This window comes from Tachypleus tridentatus, chromosome 11 (genome assembly GCF_004210375.1).
Source record: "Tachypleus tridentatus isolate NWPU-2018 chromosome 11, ASM421037v1, whole genome shotgun sequence".
NCBI classification, from domain to species: Eukaryota; Metazoa; Arthropoda; class Merostomata; order Xiphosura; family Limulidae; genus Tachypleus; species Tachypleus tridentatus.
The window spans coordinates 21,988,645-22,011,714 of record NC_134835.1 but is presented as its reverse complement, the minus strand read 5'-3'; the positions used below and the strand labels follow the sequence as shown (position 1 = coordinate 22,011,714).

The 23,070-nt window shown below is 33.4% G+C and overlaps 1 protein-coding gene and 1 long non-coding RNA gene across 2 annotated transcripts in view; one reads left to right on the top strand and one right to left on the bottom strand.

The window, feature by feature from the left end:
• LOC143231742 (cell adhesion molecule 3-like) overlaps window positions 1-11,432 on the bottom strand; it is a 202,847-nt gene extending 191,415 nt beyond the window's left edge. Inside the window, exon 1 of the mRNA XM_076466365.1 lies at window positions 11,249-11,432. The gene's annotated coding sequence lies outside the window, so the exon portion shown is untranslated. The remainder of the gene's footprint in view (window positions 1-11,248) is intronic.
• Window positions 1-23,070, top strand: part of LOC143231743 (uncharacterized) — a 28,305-nt gene that overhangs the window by 1,823 nt on the left and 3,412 nt on the right. The window contains exon 2 of the long non-coding RNA XR_013017149.1: window positions 11,352-11,502. This is a non-coding gene — a long non-coding RNA (uncharacterized LOC143231743). The remainder of the gene's footprint in view (window positions 1-11,351; window positions 11,503-23,070) is intronic.

Sequence of the window (23,070 nt, the reverse complement as noted above, 5' to 3'; positions counted from 1 at the left end):
ATGAGAAAATAACAGAAAATGGAACTTTTATTCACTTTGTTTGTTTGTTGTTGTTTTTTAATTTCGCACAAAGCTACTCGAGGGCTATCTGTGCTAGCCGTCCCTAATTTAGCAGTGTAAGACTAGAGAGAAGGCAGCTAGTCATCACCACCCACCGCCAACTCTTGGGCTACTCTTTTACCAACGAATAGTGGGATTGACCGTCACATTATAACGCGCCCACGGCTGAAAGGGCGAGCATGTTTGGCGCGACGGGGATGCGAACTCGCGACCCTCAGATTACGAGTCGCACGCTTGGCCGTGCCGGGCCTTTATTCACTTTGAAATCAAAGGGGAATTTTGTTCTCCATCTTTTATTGTTATTATTGTTCTATCAACTACGTTGTATGCATTTTCGCATTTTAAGATATATTTAGAACCGACAACAGATAGAAGCACGAACTTACTTAGAAAGCGATTGAATAGAATGAATATTTACAAGTATATTGACACTGTACTTTTACTGATGCGCCAGTTTCAAATATGTTGTGAAGAAATTAGAGTGCAACAAATCACGCGGTCTCGCTCATTGTTTTTTTTTTTTCTTTCAAATACAATATCTACGGCATCTGTTTACCACACATTCGTTCCACTAAAGGTTACTCTAACCTGTCTGACTGGACTAACGTAGCCTTCTTTCCTAAGAGAGAAATGATCAAAGTTAATCTATCTTCGTGACAAATGATTTGTACTACTTCTTGAGGCCTAGTGGCACAGTGGCATGTCAGCAGAAAATGGGATTCGATACCCGTTGTGGGCAGGGCACAGAGAGCCCATTGTGTAGCTTTGTGCTTAACTCAAAGACAAATAAACAAACTACTTCTTCGAATACAAGATTTTAAACGCCAAGAAAAATTAAGGGGCTATCTTTAGATTTCATATATTACCATTGTATGTCAATTATTCGATTTGAAAATCATACGTTCTAGCTTGAAAAGTCTAATTTACAATCAAAGCAGAGAAATATTTACGCGAAAAAAAAACACATGTGTATTCCAACTCATAACAATTATTTAAAATAATCTGATTGATTTGTTATTACACGCGCTGGAAGGACATTAATAAGAAAATGGTTTGAAGTACCTCATAATCCTGTGTACCAATACGTCCAAACTTCTCGTCACATTTATTGTGCTCTAAATATAATATGTTATTTATGTGTTGTGGACTCTATAAATGAGAGACTGTATTTGATTGTTTCCGAAAGCAAGACAAAGTTTATTTTCTCCCAAGTCATCTCTAACTTTGAACTAATAGAATAAGGGATAAAACAGCCAGTCAACACCACCTTTCGGGTAACTCTTATCTAACAAAACAGTTTGGTTTGATTGTGACTCTTATAATGCACCCACATTTTCAAGGTGCGTAACACCTTTATGATGCTAACGGACTCGAGCCTGAAATTCTCGGATTCACAGTTTAGGCTCTACATGTATTTTATGTTTTTACTGCATCGGTTAAAAGAAGTCTTACATCCAAGATGGTAAAAAATGACTTCAATAGTCACCTAATAAAATTGAACATAATAGAATATTTGTCTTTCTAATCATAGGTTTGGATACATGTATAGCATCAAGAATTATGAGAATCTCTTACTGGGATAATGGTCGCCATCTTGGATTGTCATTAACATAATATCTTCTACTGGGGAACGTTAACACTAATTACCACAGGCAAGAACAATATCCATCAATGGCTCCTGTTGAAACTTCCAACCAGGTTTCATACACACGCACACACAGGCAACTGTAATTATTGGTTTATTGGAGTTCTTTTATTGCCGATTTCTTCGCCCTCTGTGCGTGAGCTGCATGAGTTATGGGCGACGTTACCACGGTGATAACAATCATTGTTCACGTGTCTTCCAAACAATCTTCAATGACAGCGTCATCTCTACTAGTTCAAATTTATCGACGCTGTTTCATTTGCGACGAAAGGTTTATTAAATATCACCGAATTGTTGGTCTATTAGTCAAAGATCAATGGCGTATCAAACACTTACGCGTAGTTCAAACAAAATTCCAAAGAATAATAAAAAAAATAAGCATACAACTTCGGGTTTTTAGGGCTAATATTTCGGTTTCTGTATTTCTACAGAGATATACTCATAGGTTTATTATTTAAATATGGAGTCCAGTCTATAAAGTCCACCGCAATAAGAAGTCACATTTCTGGTAACTCTTGATGGTTACCATTTAATACGGGTATAACTCAGTGATAACTGTTGAATCGAATGATATACATGGCTTTATATTTATGACTGTTATCTTATGAAGCCCATCTGCTGAATAACATATAAAAATAAATTAGTAACAGCAACGTTATATATTATTTAACTCTTACATAAATAGAGATTCATTACAGTGTGTTGAAGACAAATGAAACACCCTACATAAATACGGTATTTTTTCGAGATAAGACCTAATAACAGAGGGGTGTTTACGTTTCATAAACAGAGTATTATCCATGTTAAGGCTAGGTGAAATGCAACTTTCCAGCTTGTAATATTCCACAATCTGAAAGCCTCTTCGTGTGCAGATGGATGTATACAATAAGCTTCTCATTTTGTAATATGTACCTGTTTAGAAGTAGATTCTTAAATTAGAATCCACATGAAATAAGATGTACTTTTCTACTATATCTTGAGACAAACTACATATAAAATAAGTAGGCTTAAGAAATATTCTGCAACTTCCAGTTGTGTATGTCCATTATGGACATTGTTCAGAGAACTTACAGTTGTGTATGTCAATTATGGACATTGTTCAGAGACTAAAACACAAAAACTGATGTTGCTATTATTTATAATGCGGTTAACACGGTTACTTAACCAGTTTACATCTGTCTGGATCATCGTGGTTAAGGCACTCGACTCCTAGTCCGAGAGTCGCGGGTTCGAATCCCCGTCACACCAAACATGCTCGCCCTTTCAGCCGTAGAGGCGCTATAATATGACGGCCAATCCCACTATTCGTTGGTAAAGAATAGTCCAAAAGTCGGTGGTGGGTGGTGATGACTAGCTGTCTTCCCTCTAGTCTTACACTGCTAAGTTAGAGACGGCTAGCCGGGATAGCCTTCGTGTAGCTTTGTGCGAATTTCAAAAACAAACGAACAATCATCGTGAAGATGCTATCGATTTAAAACACATTTACTTTCATTCCTCATTTAAATAAATTATGAAAGTAACCTCACACCTTCTTCTTTTAGTGCAGTCCTCAATAATTGATATGGACCGTCTACAAAAATCACTTACACTTATTTTGTGATAAAGTGAAATAAATTCACCCTCATCCTGATAAAGTGTAATGTCGTGTTTAACTTTTTATTCCAACTTCACAAAGCGGGAACAGGTCTGTCGATGAAAGAGAGGTAAGTTTAGCGACTTATAATGCTAAAACCCGGGGTTCGATTCTCCGGGTCATAGCAGGTAGCCCAGAGTTGTTTTGTCTTAATATAAACAAATTAACAAAAACACAAAACATGTTTGATATATTAAAATGTAACTTACAAAGCATAGGCCTAACATAACACGTAAACTTCACGTGGTGAAATATAATGAGAAACTAGGTTTGGTAATTCGGGTTCGAATCCCCGTTGCATCATGACTATACAAGCTAGTAGCACAGATAAATTAACATGACCATTTAGGATACAAAGTTGTATTCCACGAGTATTTGAACTAAGTAGTAGTGTGACATCAAAACTAAACAAACTACATAGTATCAGTGTGACATCAAAACTAAACCAACTACTTAGTTGCAATTTTGTAAACGTATTGCATCACAACGAAGATGGCTTAATGGATAAATCGTTTGGGAGCTAAATATCCCTAGATTACGAAATGAAATACGTAGATACGTGTAATGGCTAGATGAGTTACGTATTTGTTTTGTATTATGTTTTGGTGAGCTACGTATTTGTTTTGTATTATGTTTTGGTGAGCTACGTATTTGTTTTGTATTACGTCTTGGTGAGCTACGTACTTGCTTTGTATTACGTCATGGTGAGCTAAGTATTTGTTTTGTATTACGTCTTGGTGGGCTAAGTATTTGTTTTGTATTACGTCTTGGTGGGCTACGTATTTGTTTTGTATTACGTCTTCGTGAGCTACGCAGCAGTGCCGTATCGTTACTAAGGAAGTCTTTTACATAAAACCTGTAAACAGGGAATAATTTAATATATTAACTAAAGCTAAATATAGGCTGTGTCGGTGCTTTTAATGCGTTTTTTTTTTATTTCTAGACGAAAAAAATCAAAGACGAAATCTAATAATAAAACACTAAAAAAATCATTTTGAGCGCGGAAAATGTTTCGAGAGTAGGGGAGCAAATGTAGTAAAGAAGTCGTTAAAAAACAACACTGTGTTAACGTTGTCGTCTGACGAGAAATGGTTCGATTTTCAAACACCTAACTCGTCTGTCAGTCAGGTGGTATTTACTGGAGTTATATAAACACATAGGAGATTTAGCTTGAATATGTAACACCCTACCAATAACAAATACAAGATATTATTATCGAGACGAAACTTCAGAGGTTCACGGGGTTTATCCCAAATACGACATTTAAGTGTTCGCGAGGATTATCTTTGTGACGAGACTGAAGTAATTAGCCTGGTTTATATTCCTGACTACACTTCAATGGTTCGTATGGATAATTTTCGTGACGAAACTTCAATGGTTCATGCATGTTTCAAGTTCTGCTAACGTTGTTAAATTAATTATTGATTGACAATCATTGAGATAAAGACTTCCCAAAGCTTTTTTGTCTTTAATTCAATATATTCAACTCTTCGCTAGATGGCGCTGTCAGTCACTTGATTACGTATCTCACGGGATTTGGAGAAATCTTCAAGAATGCTCTCATGATTGTCATGTGTTAGGCCGATTTTTTATGACAAACAATAAATATGTAGTCTAATATATCACGTTCTTGTTCTTGGTTCAGTCGTAAATAATGTTTTCACCTACTAAATGTTTTTGTTAATTTACTTACGAACAAAGGTATTAGTTATTTAATTGTAGACGTTGCTCTACTCAACGCAACTGGTTGCTAAATGATATTGTTGGTTTAGCTCTAATGAACGCAATTGGTTGCTAAATGATATTGTTGGTTTGGCTCTAATGAACGCAACTGGTTGCTAAATGATATTGTTGGTTTAGCTCTAATGAACGCAATTGGTTACTAAATGATATTGTTGGTTTAGCTCTAATGAACGCAACTGGTTGCTAAATGATATTGTTGGTTTAGCTCTAATGAACGCAATCGGTTGCTAAATGATATTGTTGGTTTGGCTCTAATGAACGCAACTAGTTGCTAAATGATATTGTTGGTTTAGCTCTAATGAACGCAATTGGTTGCTAAATGATATTGTTGGTTTGGCTCTAATGAACGCAACTGGTTGCTAAATGATATTGTTGGTTTAGCTCTAATGAACGCAATTGGTTACTAAATGATATTGTTGGTTTAGCTCTAATGAACGCAACTGGTTGCTAAATGATATTGTTGGTTTAGCTCTAATGAACGCAATCGGTTGCTAAATGATATTGTTGGTTTGGCGCTAATGAACGCAACTGGTTGCTAAATGATATTGTTGGTTTGGCTCTAATGAACGCAACTGGTTGCTAAATGATATTGTTGGTTTAGCTCTAATGAACGCAACTGGTTGCTAAATGATATTGTTGGTTTGGCTCTAATGAACGCAACTAGTTGCTAAATGATATTGTTGGTTTGGCTCTAATGAACGCAACTGGTTGCTAAATGATATTGTTGGTTTGGCTCTAATGAACGCAACTGGTTGCTAAATGATATTGTTGGTTTAGCTCTAATGAACGCAATTGGTTACTAAATGATATTGTTGGTTTAGCTCTAATGAACGCAACTGGTTGCTAAATGATATTGTTGGTTTAGCTCTAATGAACGCAATCGGTTGCTAAATGATATTGTTGGTTTGGCTCTAATGAACGCAACTGGTTGCTAAATGATATTGTTGGTTTGGCTCTAATGAACGCAACTGGTTGCTAAATGATATTGTTGGTTTAGCTCTAATGAACGCAACTGGTTGCTAAATGATATTGTTGGTTTAGCTCTAATGAACGCAATCGGTTGCTAAATGATATTGTTGGTTTGGCTCTAATGAACGCAACTGGTTGCTAAATGATATTGTTGGTTTGGCTCTAATGAACGCAACTGGTTGCTAAATGATATTGTTTGTTTAGCTCTAATGAACGCAACTGGTTGCTAAATGATATTGTTGGTTTGGCTCTAATGAACGCAACTAGTTGCTAAATGATATTGTTGGTTTGGCTCTAATGAACGCAACTGGTTGCTAAATGATATTGTGGTTTAGCTCTAATCTACACTGTTATTTATTAGTAGAAACGAAATATCTTAAGTTCACTATTCAGTGTCAAGTTTCTCAATCACTACTTAATATTCAAATTAAACCTCATTAGAAAGGAAGACAGTTTTTCAATAATCAAGATAAGATATAATTCTTCCAAACTGCTAAATAAATGAATGAAACAACTTTTGAAGTTGCGTGAGTTGTGAGAGTTTAAGTACAAAACTACACAACTGGTTTTGAGGCAGCGCACTTAAATGTGTGTGTGTGTTTTCTTATAGCAAAGCCACATTGGGATATTTGCTGAGCCCACCGAATGGAATCGAACCCCATATTTTAGCGTTGTAAATCCGTAGACTTACCGTTGTACTAGCGGGTGGCCGTACTTAAATAGCGAACTTGAAGAATACTTCAGTTATCAACTAACTTTACGTCACCTTCTGTTCTCTTCGCATTTCCATCGCACACGTATAACATTCTTTTTATAAGAACTAACTCTACTGCGTCTCTTTCATTCATGAATCGACCCTGTATATTGACTAGACAATACCTGGTAGAAATGAACAATCACAGTGGCTTCACTATTGTTATGAAAGGATAAGTTTTATAAGCTCCAGATAGGCACCTGTAGGAGAAACATTAACTTTCTTCTTGAGCCCTTTATCGGTACATTTTGTAGCCGCGGCACATCGGCTCATAGAACGTCTCTGAGTTGTTTTGTTTTTTTAAAGTACATTTTTTTAACTCATAGCTTCGTCATCTCTTGACCGATTTCAGATCTAATAACAGTTTTGGATTCAGAGGTCAAACCCTTTCATTTGTGTACTTGACCCAAAGTTACATTAATCAATTTACTATAATCCTACCCAAAATAATTTTTATTTGAGGGTAGACTGGAAGATATCCTGATGACTATGGTAGATATCCTGATGACTAGCATAAGCAAATCGGGTTTACGCGAGCCCCACGTTTGGTATTCCTAGTGCACAAAGATAAAGCTGATAAAAATGAAAAAAAAAAAAGGTCTCATAGATTAATTTATTCTAATCATGCCTAAAAGAATTTCAAGTGCCCCGGCTATTGAGGACTCCCTCTTGTTTTAGTTTTTATTATTTTCTTTCTACTATTGTATACCAATTTATATATAGAAATTTACGATAGGCTCGATTAGGCTTAGCAACTACAAAGTTCAATCCTCTCAAAATATCACCCAAATCGTAAGACATTCTTTAAACAAAAAACATACAATATCTGTAGTGCGTAAGAAAACAGGGTGAATAATACGTGTAACAAATCATCATTAGTTCTCGCTTAGAGTTTAAACATTTAATTAAACTATTAATTAATCAATGGGTTAATTAAGAAGAACTTATTAAAACTATCATTAACATAATAGAAATATTCAGACTAGTTATATTACTATGATAAATGTCTCGACTATTTCATATTTAAAAACACTTTCAGTTACGATATGAATACATCTTGTAAAATGATCCGTCATGAAGTCTCAGAATTAGAACAAAATTGGAAAAAAAGACATGGATAATTTTCTTTTACTTTCAGTTACGAATTTATAAATTCAAATGTATCGTCATGTATGTTATAAGATAGTATATATAATAACAAAAGTACATATATAAAACCCAATTACAAAACTGTGTATGTCTTCATTCTTTTAAATTAAATCCCAATGTTTCTGTACTTTTCTCTTAGATTGCACTATTGTAAAAAATGGCTGAATAATTTTGGGTTTCTAAAGTTTTATTTGAAACATTTCTGTATGAAAGGCCATGAATGAATTACATGTAGAACAACAACCAACGAAAATAAATCTAATTAAAATATATCTACGTCTTTAATTAAATTAATATCGTGTATCTTCAACTGTCGGACTTATTTAATGTTAAAACTAACATTTCGTGTGAGGGTCGATTTATCATCTCAAGACGTTTTCTTCAGGGTAAAAAAATAATCTCTTGATCTTTCATGTGTAAAACACAAAATTAAATTCATCTTTTTTCAATCTAGGCTTTAAATAGACCTCTACTATAGCGTGTTTGTGTTTTCTTATTGTAAAGCCATTTAGGGTTAGTTTGTTTTGTTTGTTTGTGAATTACACACAAAGCTATTCGAGGGCTAACTGTGCTAGCCGTCCCTAATTTAGCAGTGTAAGACTAGAGAGAAGGAAGCTAATCATCACCACCCACCGCCAACTCTTGGGCTACACTTTTACCAACGAATAGTGGGATTGACCGTCACATTATAACGTCCTCACGGCTGAAAGGGCGAGCATGTTTGGCGCGACAGGGATGCGAACCCGCGACCCTCAGATTACGAGTCGCACGCCTTAACACGCTAGGCCATGACGGGCCAATTTAGGGTTAGCTTCTGAGTCCACCGAGGGAGATCGAACCTCTTGTTTTAACGTTCTAAATCCGTAGACTTACTTCTGTACTAGCGAGGAATTGTCAAGTATAGAACCAGAAGCAAAGTATTATTCAATATCTGAGAGAAATATTAGATTATCATTATATAAAATATGCATTTTTACTTTTTTATTAAACTAATTACATTATTTAAACATCTAGAATTTATTGCTCGTATTATATTTTTCATCATATATTCATACATATCCGATAGTTTTATATGGTCTCTTATTTTTGTTACTACCTAGTTGGGCCCTAATTTTAAGTTAAGCGCATTGAACGATTCATTGTATAATTATGGCACATTTAACAACGATTGGTTGTTATCTGTGGATTTTTAAATTAAATATTTTTTGGGATCATGTCCCTGGTTATTTGCTTGACTAATCACGTCGACAATATACTGTTAAAACCGACTTTAAAAACATTCCTGTCGTACCCTGGTAGAACAGTGATACATCTGCATATCAACAATGTTAAAATTACTGGTTCAGTTCCGCTCGGTGAACACAGCAGATAATCCAACGTTTTTTTGTTTTGTTTTTTATATACGATAAAACACGAGCGCGCGTGCCCACGTTCCTATTCTTATCTGGTAGCATTTACTGTTTGGCAGTGTTGGGTGGACCGCGAGCACGAATGTATAATTTAGTTTGTTTTTTCACCACCAGGTGGTTAAGGCACTCGACTCGTAATTCGATGCTCACGGGTTCGAATCCCCATCACATCAAATATGCTAGCCCTTTCAGCCGTGGGGGCGTTATATAGTGACGATCAATCCCACTGTTGGTTGGTAAAAGAGTAGCCTAAAAGTTGGCGGTGGGTGATGATGACTATCTGCCTTCCCTTTAGTCTTTTATCCCTGAATTAGGGACGGCTAGCGCAGATATCCGTCGTGTTGCTTTGTGCGAAATTTAAAACAAATCAAACTGCTCACCACAAAATTTAAACCATAACTCAGTTGCACTGGAAAATTCTTAAGTACACTTTAACAAAACATTTGTATAGTCTTTACTAAAATCTAGTTGGTACAGTGGTAAGTCTACGGATTTACAATGCTGAAATAAAGGGGTTCGCTTCCCCTCGATGGACTGAGCAAATAGCCCGATGTGGCTTTGCTATAAGAAAACATACACACACGAGTGCGGCACCACTGTGACAATTATTGTCATGTGTGGTAAAAACACAATGAAACCAGGTACACGTATTGGTTTGGTTTCTTTTGAATTTCGCGCAAAACTACATGAGGGCTATCTGTCCTAGCCGTCCCTAATTTAGCAGTGTAAGACTAGAGGGAAGGCAGCTAGTCATTACCACCCACCGCCAACTCTTGGGCTATTCTTTTACCAAACGAATAATGGGATTGACCGTTACATTATTACGCCCGTACGGCTGAAAGGACGAGCATGTTTGGTGTGACGGGGATTCGAACCCGCGACCCTCAGATTACGAGTCGAGTGCCTTAACCCCCAGGCCATGCCGGGACCACACGTGGTGTTCAATGACTAGAAGGAAAAGAATTTAAAATATATTTCTTATCTAATCTATACAAGAAACAGGAGACATGCTATTTTATGGCATATTACCAAAGGAAACTTCGAAGTTACAGTTTTATTAGACATCCGAGCTGTTATATTATTAAACTACAAACATTTATTGTGTTATATTTCTAAACTACGCCTAAATAATACGGATAATAATACTAATAAACTATAACCATGAATCTGGTGTGAACTTTTTAAAGTACGCGTAACTACTATGTACCGTGTTTCTCCGATAATAAGACCTTCCCATAAAATAAGACCTAGTGTGATTTTTGGGGATAGTTTTAATATAAGCCCTACCCTTAAAATAAGCCCTAGTTAAGAGTGGCAGGAAGAGGAAAGAAATAAAAAAAAAATTAATTTATTAATTAGTTTAATAGTTAGTTAATTAGTTTGTTTAAGTATTAATCAGTTAGTTTAATAGTTTAATAATAGTTTATTTTAAATGGTTAGTTTAATAGTTTAATAATAGTTTATTTTAAATGGTTAGTTTAATAGTTTTACTTTGTAACTTCATTTTTTTAATATATCAAAATAAGACATCCCCCGAAAATAAGCCCTAGTGTCATATTTTGGAGTGAAAATTAATATAAGCCCTGTCTTATTTTCGGAGAAACACGGTAATTATGTTATATTATTAAACCACAAACATAAATAACGTTGTTTTGTTAAACCAAATATAATTAATGTAACAACGCGAACCGCATTAGAAATAACTGTTTTACAATAACTTTTATGGAGTTAGTAGCTCATTCAAATTACGAGAGAGGTAATAAACATTCTTTTGGAATCCTTCACTTTGGAATAAATATTCCATTTCTATATTTTACCAGTATTATCATTTCTCTTTTGCGACGAGCAACGTGGAAAAATAAAAAAAACGATACAACTAGGCTTACCTTAAAAATTCTTCGTGTAATTTACAGATTAAATAGCTGTTCTTGTATTCCATACTAAGCAATGTGAGAAGTAGGTAATTTGTTTCTTTTACTTTATCACTAGTTCGTGGTCAAAGCAACTTCCCAATCTACTGCCACGCGAAGACTGGTATTGTGGAGTTTGGGAGAAACGCTTACTTGTGGGGAGAGTTCCTCTTTGCGTGCTGAAATTCTGCTAAAACTGTGAATCAATGAAATACCAGCGAAAAACCGATGTAAGTGCTGTCATCTATCGACTTAAAAAGAAATTGTTTAAATAATTATTACACATGGCCGCGGAAATTGTTTTACTTAAACGTTGCTATTGCAATCCGCAATTTTAAATTAAATAAGCTAAACTATTTGATATAATTCTTATAAACAATGATATCTTTGCATGCTGAAATTCTGCTAAAACTTGGAATCAAGGAAATGTTAGCGAAAAACTGGTGATGTAAGTGCTGTCGTCTATCAAATTTAAAAGAAACTGTTTTAATAATTATTATGGTTTTACACATGGCCACGGAAAATGTGTTATTTAAACATTATTATTGCAATCCACAGTTTTAAATTAAATAAGCTAAACTTATTTGATGTAATTCTCATAAACAATAATAGCTATAAGTATATTCTAACAAAATCAGCTGAAAAATAAAAAAGTAATCTCACTAGATCGTTTAGCGATGGGTGGTGATGACTAGCTGCCTTCCTTCTAGTCTTACAATATTAAATTAGGGACAGCTAACGCAGGTAGTACTCGTGTAGCTTTGCGCGAAATTTAAAAGAAACCAAATCTAATGCTACCCTGAAAGCTAACGTACTTATGAGTTTGTAACTAAGAGAATCAAGACAAGTTTAATAAGTTTTAGGGATTGTTTGTTTTATCGCATATCCACGTTGGGCTATCAGCTATGTCTACTGCCGGGTACCTAACTTCAGATATTAAGCCCGTAATCTTGTACACCGGGGGATAGTTTTCATAGAACGACATGTTTTATATATCACGTAATAAAATATCCTCATTTATTTTCAGTTTGGTGACAGGTGTTATCCTAATGAAGGTTCATTTTGGTAACTCACTTTTGTAATGTATTAAACAGTTGCTAAGTTTCTACTAATTTCACACGTCAACAGATGTGCGCGAATTTAACCCTTACTATAAATCTCTGTTTTACATTTTCATCAGCCAATTTCTCTTTAGTTCTGTCTGAAAAACTGTCTGTTTAATTGGTTAATCTGTTTTTTTTAAAAAACATTAACCGAACAGTTCATTTATTACAATAAATAGATATCTTGGCCATCGTCTTGGGTTCCGTCGTATTCACCACTTTCAACCACCGATGTCTTGTAAACACAATAACCAAAAGTCTTTTCTTTATAACTGAAATCTGTTTTCAAACAACAGAACATAATGCTTCATGTACAATCTATGTGACGTTAAAAAGTCTTAACAAGAATACTTTATTTATGTATTAAAGTAATTCGTACAATGAATTAAGATTATTTTATTATTTCATCCTCAAGGAAAAGTGTGAATGTCGAAAAAAAAGTAATTTTCTTTCCAAATAATATTTCAATATATACAAAACTATTTTATAGATAGGTTGATTTCACTTATTCAATTGTACAAAACACTATGAAGTTCACGCGATAATGTCTTTTATAGCAATTCTAGTTTCACAGTTAACAGTTGCATTTTCTGACTGAATAATTTATAATTATTAGATGTGTGTGTGGAACGTGGGGCTATATGAGCTGTCCACCGAGGGGAATCGAACGCCTGATTTTAAAGTTCTAAATCCGAATACTTACCGCTGTCCCAACTATAACTACTCTACCCACATCTCTGTTTTATATTTATGATGTGATTATTATATTTTGTTTAGAAATTTCTGTGAAGTTATATTTTTCACATTTCTTGCTGAAATTCATATCTGAATCTAAAACCTTTTTGTTATATTTATTTCAATATTTGGACGAAAAAAACAGACCTGTCTTGAAACCTTTGTATGTTCTACAGTAATCCCTCTACAATGAATCCAAAAATCATACAAGTACGTACAAATGTTGCACAAAACGTCACACGTAGTTTTACAAAAGGAATGATTTTCATTTAAATCGGTTCACATTTTGTTGTGTTTTAAACGTTGACAACCACTGGCTAGAGATTTCTCTAGACCGGTCGCGACGTGAGAGTCTTGTCGATCGTTCTAGAATCGTTTATTGGGCTATCTGCTGAGTCCATCGAGGGAAATCGAACCCCTGACCTTTGCGTTGTAAATCCGTACATTTAAAGCTGTACCAATGGGGGACATGACGGTAAGTAGTTAAGTATTTTAAAATTACTTGAGTATTGTATGAAAGGAAGTCACACGACAACCACTGTCTTATAATAAATTCGGCCCCCGAGTGGCTCAGCGGTATGTCTGCGGACTTACAACACTAAACACCAGGTTTCGATACCCGTGGTGGACAGAGCACAGATAGCCCATTTGGAAGCTTTGTGCTTAATTCAAAACAACAACAATAATAAAGTCGCTATAAAATGGTGCATTATAGTAGTTTGCCATTATTTGACATTATAGTGTAATATGTTGACATTGTTTGGCATTATAGTGTAATATGTTGACATTATAGTGTAATATGTTGATATTGTTTGACATTATAGTGTAATATGTTGACATTGTATGGCATTATAGTATAATATGTTGACATTGTTTGACATTATAGTGTAATATGTTGACATTGTTTTACATTATAGTGTAATATGTTGACATTGTTTGACATTATAGTATAATATGTTGACATTGTTTGACATTATAGTGTAATATGTTGACATTGTTTGGCATTATAGTGTAATATGTTGACATTGTTTGACATTATAGTGTAATATGTTGACATTGTTTTACATTATAGTGTAATATGTTGACATTATTTCACATTATAGTGTAATATGTTGACATTGTTTGACATTATAGTATAATATGTTGACATTGTTTGACATTATAGTGTAATATGTTGACATTGTTTGACATTATAGTATAATATGTTGACATTGTTTGACATTATAGTGTAATATGTTGACATTGTTTCACATTATAGTGTAATATGTTGACATTGTTTGACATTATAGTATAATATGTTGACATTATAGTGTAATATGTTGACATTGTTTCACATTATAGTACAATATGTTGACATTGTTTGACATTATAGTACAATATGTTGACATTGTTTCACATTATAGTGTAATATGTTGACATTGTTTCACATTATAGTGTAATATGTTGACATTGTTTGACATTATAGTATAATATGTTGACATTGTTTGACATTATAGTATAATATGTTGACATTGTTTGACATTATAGTGTAATATGTTGACATTGTTTTACATTATAGTGTAATATGTTGACATTTTTTGACATTATAGTGTAATATGTTGACATTGTTTGACATTATAGTGTAATATGTTGACATTGTTTGACATTATAGTGTGATATGTTGACATTATTTGACATTATAGTGTAATATGTTGACATTTTTTTACATTATAGTGTAATATGTTGACATTTTTTGACATTATAGTGTAATATGTTGACATTGTTTGACATTATAGTGTAATATGTTGACATTGTTTCACATTATAGTGTAATATGTTGACATTGTTTCACATTAGTGTAATATGTTGACAGTGTTTGACATTATAGTGTAATATGTTGACATTGTTTCACATTATAGTGTAATATTTTGACATTGTTTGACATTATAGTGTAATATGTTGACTTTGTTTCACATTAGTGTAATATGTTGACATTGTTTCACATTATAGTGTAATATGTTGACATTGTTTGACATTATAGTGTAATATGTTGACATTATAGTGTAATATGTTGACAGTGTTTGACATTATAGTGTAATATGTTGACATTGTTTCACATTATAGTGTAATATTTTGACATTGTTTGACATTATAGTGTAATATGTTGACATTGTTTCCAATTGTTTTAAGTTTTCCTTCCAGAATGAATGGAAAGAAATCCACTCCAACAGCTCGTATCTAAACAAATTTAATAAACTCATAATTTGTTTGGTTTAACACCATCTGATGGCACGTTTTTTAGAAGTAATTCAAAACTCAGGGTGACAATTAAGTCAAATGATTCCATGAAAATGGGGCAAAACGGTTTCGCGCAAAGCTACACGAGGGCTATCTGCGCTAGCCGTCTCTAATTTTCCAGTATAAGACTAAAGGGAAGGCAGCTAGTCATCACCATCCACCGCTAACTCTTCGGCTACTCTTTTACCTACAAATAGTGGGATTGACCGTATCATTATAATGTTCCCACGGCTGAATGGGTGAGGACGTTTGATGGACGGGGATTCAAACTCGAGACCACCAGATTATGAGTCGATTAGGAGCCCTAATCACCTGACCATATCAAGCCAGATGGCGTTAAACAGTCAATAGTATAGTTTTTTACTATATTTATGTTAAAGTAATCTTACTTTTTAAGTAAAATAAATTCAGACAAATTTTAATATCATTTCGTCGAAAGAAGAAAACGTTCCTTCAAAGTATTTCGTTTTTGAACCGTATCACGTTTTCTGTGTATTCCTGAGTATTATGGGGCTAAGAAGAATTAACTTTATTATATGTCTCTATGATGACCTATTTGATCGTGCGTAGCTTGAACGAAATTTGTTAGAGGTTACAGCATTGATCCGTCATATTATAATTTTCTTACGTTCTTCGATAACAAGTAAGACAAAGAAACGTCAGCATTATGGAGTATAACCAACTATTTTTATATCTGGACGACGTTAAGTGGCTTTCGTTTGCTCGATAATAAACTAAAAATACAGGAACAAAAATAAAATGAACGCTGTCTAATCCCCAGACGATACTATTAAAACTGTAACAGTTGTCAAACGGGAAATATGAAGGTTGGACTAGAACCTTCGACTGTGTGCTAAAATAACTAAGATAGACGAGAATAACACAGGGTTGGTTTTTTTTTAAACCCAGGGGTTTAGGTGAGAAGAAACAACCCCATAGACTGGGTCTTCTTGTCGAAACACGGCCGCACAGTTGTCTAAGTAAATAAAGCCACTGATGTGACAAGCGGATGAAGTTATTAATGTAGATGTAGACTTGTAAACAGCTAAATATGTGAGTCGTCTAAACAAAGAGATTACTACAAATAGTTAAAATAATGTTAGTTTCTTATGAAATGAGTGGAGTGAAGCGTGAAGCTCATTTACTATAATGCATACATTTTCATATTGATGTTTGTTTTAGTTAAATTAAAATATAAAAATACGTGTGGCTTATATTGCTAAATATGTGTGGGGTAATTCCAGGCTGTTCTCTAAATTTGTAGAACGTCAGAACCAACAATGTACATGTGTGAATGTAAATACGAATATTGTTGTCAACTGAGCTTTTGAGAACCTCGTCCTAAAGTTTATAAATCGACGGGTAGGGACAGTAGAATATTGATTTGCTACAGTATTATACTGTGATACAGTAATATACTATGATATAGTAATATACTATGATACAGTAGTATACTATGATACAGTAGTATACTCTGATACAGTATTATACTGTGATACAGTAGTATACTATGATACAGTAGTATACTGTGATACAGTAATATACTGTGATACAGTAATATACTATGATATAGTAGTATACTATGGTACAGTAGTATACTATGATACAGTAATATACTATGATACAGTAGTATACTATGGTACAGTAGTATACTGTGATACAGTATTATAATGTGATACAGTAATATACTATGATACAGTAGTATACTATGATACAGTATTATAATGTGATACAGTAGTATACTGTGATACAGTAATATACTATGATATAGTAGTATACTATGGTACAGTAGTATACTATGATACAGTAATATACTATGATACAGTAGTATACTATGGTACAGTAGTATACTATGATACAGTAGTATACTATGATACAGTAACATACTATGATACAGTAGTATACTGTGATACAGTAATATATTGTGATACAGTAACATACTATGAAGCAGTAGTATACTCTGATACAGTAGTATACTGTGATACAGTAATATACTATGATAATGTAGTATACTGTGATACAGTAATATACTATGATAATGTAGTATACTATGATACCGTAGTACACTGTGATACAGTAGTATACTATGATACAGTAGTATACTGTTATACAGTAGTATACTATTATACAGTAGTATACTATGATACAGTAATATACTATGATAATGTAGTATACTATGATACCGTAGTATACTGTGATACAGTAGTATACTATGATACAGTAGTATACTGTTATACAGTAGTATACTATTATACAGTAGTATACTATGATACAGTAATATACAATGATAATGTAGTATACTATGATACCGTAGTATACTGTGATACAGTAGTATACTATGATACAGTAATATACTATGATAATGTAGTATACTATGATACCGTAGTATACTGTGATACAGTAGTATACTATGATACAGTAGTTACTGTGATACAGTAATATACTATGATACAGTAGTATACTATGATACAGTAGTATACTATGATACAGTAGTATACTATGATACAATAGTATACTGTAATACAGTAGTATACTATGATACAATAGTATACTGTAATACAGTAGTATATTGTCATAAAGTAATATACTATGATACAGTAATATACTATGATACAGTAGTATACTGTGATACAGTAATATACTATGATACAGTAATATAGTGTGATACAGTAATATAGTGTGATACAGTATTATAATGTGATACAGTAGTATACTGTGATACAGTAGTATACTGTCATAAAGTAATATACTATGATACAGTAATATACTGTGATACAGTAGTATACTATGATACAGTAGTATACTGTGATACAGTATTATAATGTGATACAGTAGTATACTGTGATACAGTAGTATACTATGATACAGTAATATACTATGATAAGTAGTATACTGTGATACAGTAGTATACTATGATACAGTAGTTACTGTGATACAGTAATATACTATGATACAGTAGTATACTATGATACAGCAATATACTGTGATACAGTAATATACTATGATAATGTAGTATACTGTGATACAGTAATATACTATGATAATGTAGTATACTATGATACCGTAGTACACTGTGATACAGTAGTATACTATGATACAGTAGTATACTGTTATACAGTAGTATACTATTATACAGTAGTATACTGTGATACAGTAGTATATTGTGATACAGTAGTATACTGTGATACAGTAGTATACTATGATAATGTAGTATACTATGATACCGTAGTACACTGTGATACAGTAATATACTATGATAATGTAGTATACTGTGATACAGTAGTATACTATGATAATGTAGTATACTGTGATACAGTAATATACTATGATAATGTAGTATACTGTGATACAGTAATATACTATGATAATGTAGTATACTATGATACCGTAGTACACTGTGATACAGTGGTATACTATGATACAGTAGTATACTGTTATACAGTAGTATACTATTATACAGTAGTATACTGTGATACAGTAGTATACTATGATAATGTAGTATACTATGATACCGTAGTATACTGTGATACAGTAGTATACTATTATACAGTAGTATACTGTGATACAGTAGTATACTGTGATACAGTAGTATACTATGATACAGTAATATACTGTGATACAGTAATATACTATGATAATGTAGTATACTATGATACCGTAGTATACTGTGATACAGTATTATACTATGATACCGTAGTATACTGTGATACAGTATTATACTGTGATACAGTAATATACTATGATAATGTAGTATACTATGATACAGTAATATACTAAGATACAGTAGTATACTATGATACAGTAATATACTATGATACAATATTATACTGTGATACAGTAGTATACTATGATACAGTAATATACTATGATACAGTAGTATACTGTGATACAGTAATATACTATGATACAGCAGTATACTATGATACAGTATTATACTGTGATACAGTAGTATACTGTGATACAGTAATATACTGTGATACAGTAATATACTATGATACAGTAGTATACTATGATACAGTAGTATACTATGATACAGTAAAATACTGTGATACAGTAGTATACTATGATACAGTAGTATACTGTGATACAGTAATATACTATGATACAGTAGTATACTATGATTCAGTAGTATACTGTGATACAGTAATATACTATGGTACAGTAGTATACTATGATACAGTAGTATACTGTGATACAGTAGTATACTATGATAAAGTAATATACTGTGATACAGTAGTATACTATGATACAATATTATACTGTGATACAGTAGTATACTATGATACAGTAATATACTATGATACAGTAGTATACTGTGATACAGTAATATACTATGATACAGCAGTATACTATGATACAGTATTATACTGTGATACAGTAGTATACTGTGATACAGTAATATACTGTGATACAGTAATATACTATGATACAGTAGTATACTATGATACAGTAGTATACTGTAATACAGTAATATACTATGATACAGTAGTATACTATGATACAGTAGTATACTGTGATACAGTAATATACTGTGATACAGTAATATACTATGATACAGTAGTATACTATGATACAGTAGTATACTATGATACAGTAGTATACTATGGTACAGTAGTATACTATGATACAGTAGTATACTATGATACAGTAATATACTATGATACAGTAGTATACTGTGATACAGTAGTATACTGTCATAAAGTAATATACTATGATACAGTAATATACTGTGATACAGTAGTATACTATGATACAGTAGTATACTGTGATACAGTGTGATACAGTATTATACTGTGATACAGTAGTATACTGTGATACAGTGTGATACAGTATTATACTGTGATACAGTAGTATACTGTCATAAAGTAATATACTGTAATACAGTAATATACTGTGATACAGTAGTATACTATGATACAGTAGTATACTATGATTCAGTAGTATACTGTGATACAGTAATATACTATGGTACAGTAGTATACTATGATACAGTAGTATACTGTGATACAGTAATATACTGTGATACAGTAGTATACTATGATACAGTAGTATACTGTGATACAGTAATATACTGTGATACAGTAATATACTATGATACAGTAGTATACTATGATACAGTAATATACTATGATACAGTAGTATACTATGATACAGTAATATACTATGATACAGTAATATACTATGATACAGTAAAATACTGTGATACAGTAGTATATTATGATACAGTAGTATACTGTGATACAGTAATATACTATGATACAGTAGTATACTATTATACAGTAATATACTATGATACAGTATTATACTGTGATACAGTAATATACTGTGATACAGTAATATACTATGATACAGTAGTTGACCAGGAACGTTAAACAATACTAACCGTTTAACTTCAGTGAATTAATTTCGGACGTAAGAATTTCTATGAAAACATTAGATAACTTCGTCGATAGAAAGTCAGCTTGTTAGTAATGTGAGCAAGGTGTAACAGTGTCAACCCAGAATCAATATGCTCGTCATGAACCTGGACCGTTGACAAAATATTCAGTTCTGGACTAGATAAAAGTTCCAGCTATCTGAAATCGTATTATGTTAATATAATAAATCGGAAACTCGCCCGAAATAAATTATATTACGTAATAAATAATACTTATAATGACCACTTTAAAGGTTAAAATGACGTTAAATGTTTAGTGTTTCCTTAATTAATATAAAATGTTATTGAAGGTACACTTAAAAGTATGCTCAGGTAAGAAAAAACGTTTTGAAATTACAGAGACAAATGTTCCAATAGTAAGTTATTGAAGAATCCCTGCTCTTTCTGGTGAAGTCTCGTATTATCTCGTCACACTTTGATACATTAAAACTGTACGAAAGATTCAGTTAAAATAAACATTCTTGATAGAATGCCAATATATTCGAGATTTTGTTTTTCCTTCTTTCTTTGAAGAAAAGCCACATCGTAAAAATCGTGCCCCGGATTTAGCGTTCTAAGTTCGTAATTTATCGCTGTCCAACTGCCGGCAGGACGTGTGATTTATGATCCTGGGAATACCTGCTCGTCGCAGATTCATGAAAGATTAAATGTTATTTACTTTAATTTTTATTTACGTGTTTATTTTTTCTCTAAAGCTGAGGTTACACACTGTGAGAAAAGCTTGAAATCTTTAAGTTCAAGGAAGCGTTTTATCAAAATGTCAAGAGATGGCGCAGTAAGAATATATACAAGAACATTGATGGACAGAATGAACAAATTATTTGTCAAAAACTCTCTCTCCATTTCACAACGGGCCCAGCATGGCCTAGCGTATTAAGGCGTTCGACTCGTTCTCTGAGGGTCGTGGGTTCGATTCCCGCTCGCCATTTCAGCCGTGATGGCGTTATAATGTGACAGTCAATCCCACTATTCGTTGGTAAAAGAGTAGCCCAAGAGTTGGCGGTGGGTGGTGATGACTAGCTGCCTTCCCTCTAGTCTTACACTGCTAAATTAGGGACGGCTAGCGCAGATAGCCCTCGAGTAGCTTTGCGCGAAATTCAAAAACAAACAACCATTTCACAAAAGTTAATTGCTTTTCTAAGTTTATTTGAAATTTCTCGCAAAGCTATCCAAAGAATATCTGCGCTAGCTGTCCCTAATTTGGTAGTGTAAGACTAGAGGGAAGGCAGCTAGTCTTCACCACCCACCGTCAACACCTAGCTCTTTTACCAAAGAATAGTGAGATTCACCGTCACATTATAACGCCATCACGGCTGAAATGGCGAGCGAATCGAACCCGCGACCTCAGAGAACGAGTCGAACGCCTTAACCCACCTGGCGATGCCGGGCCGTAGTTTTCTAACAGATAGTTTTCAAATAAATCGATATATTTTAACTTGACAAGTGGGTTGCCCTAACTTTATTATGTTGCAAATAGAACAAGTGATGCATCTGTCGTGTCATTTCAAGTAGAGGGTAAATAATTACTTATTTATATAGCGAAAGATAATTTTTAAAATTCGTTCTTGTTTCATTCAGTATTACATTTCTTATCAGTGCTAGTGTTACAAATCATAGCATAGGATTGACCGATGATTTACGGTAGGTTTTATAGACGTATTTGTAAATCTTTTGTCAAGTCAGAACCTAGACGACCCTGCCAGCTTCACCGGATTTATAAGATATGTATTTATATCACATTTCGCTGGAACACAACATGAATGAACAATCGGAAATCGAATGAATAATAAATCTCTTTTGCAAAGCTGTTATGATACTACAACGGATAAGGTTGGAAATATGACCTTATGTCAGAAACAAATAAATACGCATAAGTTCGAGGATAGCAGAATATAAGAAGAGCATTGTCACCATATTTACGAATATGGACTAAACATTCTGTCGACCATTATTCCACGTGTATCAAAATACAAAAGACAAATTAAATTCAACTTTTCTACGTTAAACGTTCTATTACTTCATTATTGTTATTAAAATTCCAATATTTTGTACCCAGTTACGTTCTTGTATAGGCCTGCGAATTAGAGATTACGAGATCGAAACCGATGCCGAATATTCATGGCATTTCGGCCCTGTAGGTGTTATACTGTGGCGATCAATTCCACTATTAATTGAGTTGGCGGTGAGTGATAATGACTAGCTGCCTTCCCCCTAGCCTTACAATGTTAAATTAGAGACAACTAGAAC